Source organism: Anopheles aquasalis, chromosome 3 (assembly GCF_943734665.1).
Source record: "Anopheles aquasalis chromosome 3, idAnoAquaMG_Q_19, whole genome shotgun sequence".
In the NCBI taxonomy this organism is placed as follows: Eukaryota; Metazoa; Arthropoda; class Insecta; order Diptera; family Culicidae; genus Anopheles; species Anopheles aquasalis.
In genome coordinates this window covers 27,948,911-27,954,910 of record NC_064878.1, presented here as the reverse complement: position 1 = coordinate 27,954,910, position 6,000 = coordinate 27,948,911, and positions in this window count along the sequence as shown.

The following is a 6,000-nucleotide window of genomic DNA, read 5'->3' as shown; positions in this document are numbered from 1 at the left end:
ACACCGTCCAAACACTAAAGGAATGGTTCAGTTTCGTAAGATTCTATCCTTAAATCCTATGACTCACCAAGCTTTTACTTGCTCTTAACTCCCATAAAGCAACCCTAATAGGCACCATTTTCAATAGGGGGCGAACCAAGAGGCGGTAAGTGAGTTATTGTCACCGCAAAGCTAAGTAGTGACCCCGATCGCAATAATTCACCCGATCCAAGGATATGGGAGCAACACATTTAATCCATTACGCTACTTACGCGGTTCTGTTGTGATCACGAGCTATCGTCAAAGGCAAATAGGCACCCCAGGAGCAAATTCTTGCCTCACCCGCCTCGCTGGTGCGGTAATGAATGTCGTTATAACTCTTTTGGCTAATTTTAATATTATTTGATTAACTTTAATAGCCTCGCGCTGGCGTGGCGATAAATTATTGTGAAGCTTACGCGTCGTTCTCGCTCTCGAAGGGCGAGACCTTAAGACTCCCGACGGCCGCGGTGCGTACCAGTAGCAAATGGTGCAATTAAAGGCGGCAGCATTACAATTAGTGCAGCAGTCAAAGGAACTGAACCGTACGCAGTGCCGCAGGTCCGCCCCGAAATGGGGTCGCTAGATCGTTCGATCGGCGCACAGAGAGTGAGAGCGAGCGGGCGATCGTTCGCGATCGTAGATTTTAGAAGTCTAAATAAGAGCTCACCACCAGTGCCCCCTTTGCCCGGTGTGTCGGTTTAAGTGTCCTTCGTAAACATACAACGCACCGCACCGCACCACACTTTCCTAGCCCTGGCCCTGGCTCGTACGGAAAGTATGCCATACATCGAAATCCTCTCACCAAACTGCACCTCGTGGACACTTCATGGTATGCTCGAGGCGTTCACTGCGTGCCGCTTGTTGACTTAAAACTTTTCGACGGTCGCTGGACAGTAATTATGATTTATGCACGATTTTTTTTTTTTTTATAAAATAACAACTATTTATTCAATAAATAGCAACAGTTACATTAGTATCACAATTACATTTACAGCGAACATACAAGGAGACCTACGTCGATCACGCTATCATCATTGGACATGATAAAGAGGACGTAGTTGGCACAAAGACGTAGTACAGCTGTACGTTTAGCCGCGCTAACGTTAACTAGCTCCGGGAAACGAAAACAATTGAACGAAAACGCATATCCAGGAGCGAGGGTCCGCACCTTTTCCTGCAACAGGTCCCAAGCATCCTTGACACGGGTACATGACGCGAACTTGTGCTCGATGGACTCGGGACAGTTACACCAAATACACGCTGCACTAGACATTCTTCCGATTTTTACACAAAGTGCTCCGTGGCTCACTTTACCGTTGGCCAACATATAGAGGGCCGCACGCTGTTCTGACGTCAGGTCGCTGTTGTGGATGTTCTTCCATACCTTCCTCCAGCTGGATACTCCCCTGGTTTCCACCTGTATCCTAGCTGGGGGGAGCAAATTAACCATAGCCTGACGCAGTGAACGGGTCGTTGGTGCTGTTCTTAGCGACTGCGGAACGTAGGCCAGATTCTGGATTACAATCCGTAGGCAAGGGTATGAGGAAGGCACTGATACCAGATCGGGTGGGTTGCTTGCCCACTCTATGTGTTGACCTCCGATTGTTAGGCAACTACGTTCTTTCACGTACCGATTCGTTAGCAACACCGCCGTGTTGATCGCTGGCACATGCAAGTTGAGGCCTCCTCTATGGTGTGGCTGCGCAAGTTGCTGGAGTGGGACACGGATTCCTCCAGACCCGTTCCAGAGTACCGCTCCGATGATGCTGGTGACCTTGGCTACGTCCTTTGCTCGGGCGCTGCATATCGACGCAACATACCATAGCTTCGGCAACAGGAACGTGTTCAGCAGGACCACCTTCTGCAGTAGGTTCAGATCTCTGATTCGATGCAGCCACACCATATGCCGGAATTTCTGGATAACAGTGTCCCAGTTGTGACCTGTGGCCTCTCTTATGTTGTTAGAAAATAATATTCCTAGTAATCGGAGACGCTCCACCGTGTTAAGCCATGGTATCGAGAGTCTTTCTTCTGTTGTCACCAGGCCAATATCCATACCCGTGGTCTTCCTCACGTTGAGTGAAGCTCCTGAGCATGCTCCAAAGGCCTCGATCGCAGATCGCACTTGTTGGATAGTTGTTACGGAAGTACTCACCACTGAGATGTCGTCAGCATATGCATTGACCAGGTCATTCTGGTCGCTGCAAATACCTTCGAGCCTCTTAATGAGAGGGTGCAGGTACAATACAAACAAGAGCATCGATAGTGGGTCGCCTTGACGCACGGATCTTTGGATCGCAAAGGGTTGGGACAGGACGCCATTTACAAGGACGCGGGAGTTGGAACGCTGACCGATGATTTTTATCAGATGTGCGAATTCCGCGTTGAGACCTAGCGCCTTCATCGTTTCGACGAGAAAATCTCTGCTCACTCGGTCGAAGGCTTGGGAGAGGTCGAAGGAAACAAGTTTCCCACATCGCTTCTTTCGCCTCAGATCTATTATTCGCTCCTTCACCGAGAGCACCGCCTGGAAGATGTTTCCAGGTTTGTTGCAGCATTTCTGGGTTGGCGATATGACATGCCATTTGTCTACAATATCCTGTAGTCTTTTTTTCAGCACTCTGGAAAGTAGTTTGTAGTCTGTATTTAAGAGGGAGATTGGGCGGTAGGAAGACAAGGTGGATCCCCCCCCTTTTTCCCCACCAGAACTACTACTCCGTCAACAAAGCTCTCGGGGATCGTTCCGCTTCTGGCCTCATTAAGTATGAGCATGAGTTCCCGCCAAATAACGTGCAGTGTCTTGCGGTAGAATTCTATTGGTAAACCATCTGGCCCTGGCGACTTGCGTGGTGACGATTTTTTAATCGCATATAGCACCTCTTCATATGTGATTTCCTGCATACTGTTGTTGTTCGCTTCACAGTCTGGAGGGATTACCCGGTCACAGGCAAAAGACTCATCCGGGATACTTGCTTCGGCGGAGTAAAGTTCCTTGTAGTATGCATGTATGTGATTTATCACAGCCTTTGGTTCATGAATATCCTCACCGTTATCACACTTTAGGTTTTTGATCACATTGCTTCTCTGTCTTCGTTCACCGATCTGGAACATTGAAACCTTTTCTCCACCAACTCTGGTTTCGTTAATTCGGCAGTGTTCTTCGGAGAACCGTCGTTGGAGACGCAGCATTTCTGCTTTTATTCGATTGATGTTTGTCAATTCGTTAGTGTCAATCAGATAGTGCTCGTATGTGTTCTTCAGCTGGGTGTATAGTATGTTGTGAAGCGTATGAAACAGACTGTATTTTTGATTTGTCTTCCAACGGAAGAATGATTTGATTCGTGGTTTGGCGAAACGAATCCACCAATCAATCCATGATTTGTGATATTTTTTCTGTCGAGTCCAGTAGCTCCATTTACCTCTAAATTCTTCAATGTTTTCAACTGTAAGAACGTGCGGCCGTAGCTGCCAGTAGCCATTTCGTCGCGTGTCAGGCATTTCTGGGAGAACGATACGAACTGTGAGCGCCTTATGATCCGAAAAGGAGAGCACATGGAAGTTCGTGTCACGGAGCTGTCCTTTCAGTGATTTCGATACGTAACAACGGTCGATCCTAGAACCCGAGCCACGTGTTATGTAAGAGAACTCCACTTCGTTTCCTCTAAGATGTTCCCAGCTGTCACACAAGCCTAGGCTATCTACCGCGTTCTGCAGCGGAAGACATATGTTTCCCCCACTCGTGGTGTCCTTGGCCTTTAAAACACAGTTGAAATCTCCGGCTAGGATAACAGGTCCAGGAGCGTTACGCATGTAATATGCCAACGTACCATTGAAAAGACTTTCTCGTCCAGCTCTTGCTTGGCTTCCTGACGGAGCATATACATTACACAAACATGTATTGTTATCCAGTCTGACGCATATTAGCCTCGAGTCCAGGCTTCGCTCGACGTGCGAGTATTTGATGTTGTCCCTAAGTGCTATCGCCGTGCCTCTTTTTGTATGATCCACGTTCGTTTCTATGTTGTAACCGGGCAGCTGCATCTTGTCATCATATACCTCTTGCATAAAAACAATGTCGCCCTCTACTCTCCTCAAGAAAGAGCGAAGAGCGTCTATCTTGTTAGCATTTGAGATGGTATTGATATTGACCGATACGATCGTTATGGATTTGAGCGAACTATCCATCACGACGACATTAACACCTCTTCTCTTCGCTTCCCTCAGAGGCGTTCCGCTTTGCGATCATGTTCGCCTTTTTCGGTGGCCGGCCTGGCTTTCTCTTCAGCGGCGCTTCGTTAGTCGGGTCGCTGTCGGTAGGATTATCGTCCGTCTTTCTCTTACCTGTGCACGCATTCGAGGAGGGAGGGTAGAGGGGCTGACTCGTAGCGAGACGCATCGTGTCCAAGGGCATCGCATCCTCGGAGTCTGACTCGCTGCTCGTGAGCACTAACCCTTTTGCATTCTGTTCATCTCTGGTTCTCACCTCCGCTGTTGAGATGGTCTGTGCTAGTGTTGATGCGGCCGCGGCTGCGCTTGGTATTGATGCAGCATGTAACGGCGACGGCACTCCCAGTGAAGATGTAGTTGCGTCATTTACGATTGCTGGTGCTGGTGCTGCGACGATCGCTGTCGCTTCTTCCTTTCCTGCTTTTGCCGGCACGACCGTAGCTTGTGCAGGAATTCCCCTCGTGCTTGAGGATAGTGCTGCAGCGTAGGAGAGGCGATCGTTTACGGTAGTTTTTTGGGCAAGTAGTTTTCTTCCTTGCGTGCATGACATGCCGTGGTGTGCTGCTAGGCGGCACGTGCGGCACGTTTGCTGCTGGCCCCGGTAGGTCACGAGTGTCTCCTCGCTTCCTATCGTGATAAAGGAAGGAACCGGCTTTGATAGAGTCACCGTTACGTAACGATGACCGTCCGGCAGTCCTGCGCACGGGTAAGGCTTCGTCCACAAGCCCGTGCGGATTGCGCGTACTTCTCCGAAGCGCGCGAAGAAATCCGTGATCATCCCGTCCGTCGTATCCGACGTTAGGTCGTGGAGCTTAACCACCACGGAGTTGTCCACCATAGTAATGGTGATCGGGAATTGCTCCCCGTCGCATTCATGCGAATGTTTGCTGTCGTTTTGCTCGACAGTCCGCAGGGCAAGGCTGGCATCCTTTAGCTGAACAAAGATCGAGGACATCGCTGGCTTCATCCTCAGGCAGGAAATGTCGCCTGCACCAAGTCCTAACTTGGTCATGACGAAAGTAGTGGCCTCCATCTGTGTAGGCCTCTTTGGGATTTTGGAGAAATCCACCTTTACGGTGCTCCTGATTGCCGCCATGGCTCCGGGCTTGGAACCACCGGCACTTGCTTAGATTTTCTCTTTTGCGTTCTGCGCTCTCTGTTCTTTCACTGATACACACGTCCGATAGCGATGAGTCTCGGAGGGGAACTGATTCACTGACCGCAGCCACCGATGGGAGCCGCCTAGATGGGTCGCTCACTGGCCCCCCCCTTCCCCCCCGGAGTCGATGCGTGACTAACGGTTTCCATTTGAGGAGGGAACATGCAGCAGACACACGTTCGATCGCACGCGCCCGTTATGCGTCCTGGCGTCTCCGCGCACTGGCGCCAACCCATTCCACGCCGTTGGCGCCAAGGTGCGTTTTAGGTGAAAATGGATGAAGCTAATGATGATCGCTAATCGCGCGAAGCATTCATGCTCGTGCACTGGTCATCGGAGAGCATTGGTGTAGCTTCTTCCTCGGTCTCTATGCACACGGGAAAATTTCGATGAGATAACGAAATTGCCTTATCCCAAAGAAATGTCACAGCGAAAAGAAAATTACTTAGTTTGACTCAATTGACAAACTCAATACAGCGCATCACACAAATAACTCACTCGATAAACTATCAAAATCTTTACTGATTGGCTTACAAAAATAATAGCCTTTTTTCTTTATTGTAACGAAAATGTCCCGTAAATATAGAGACGAT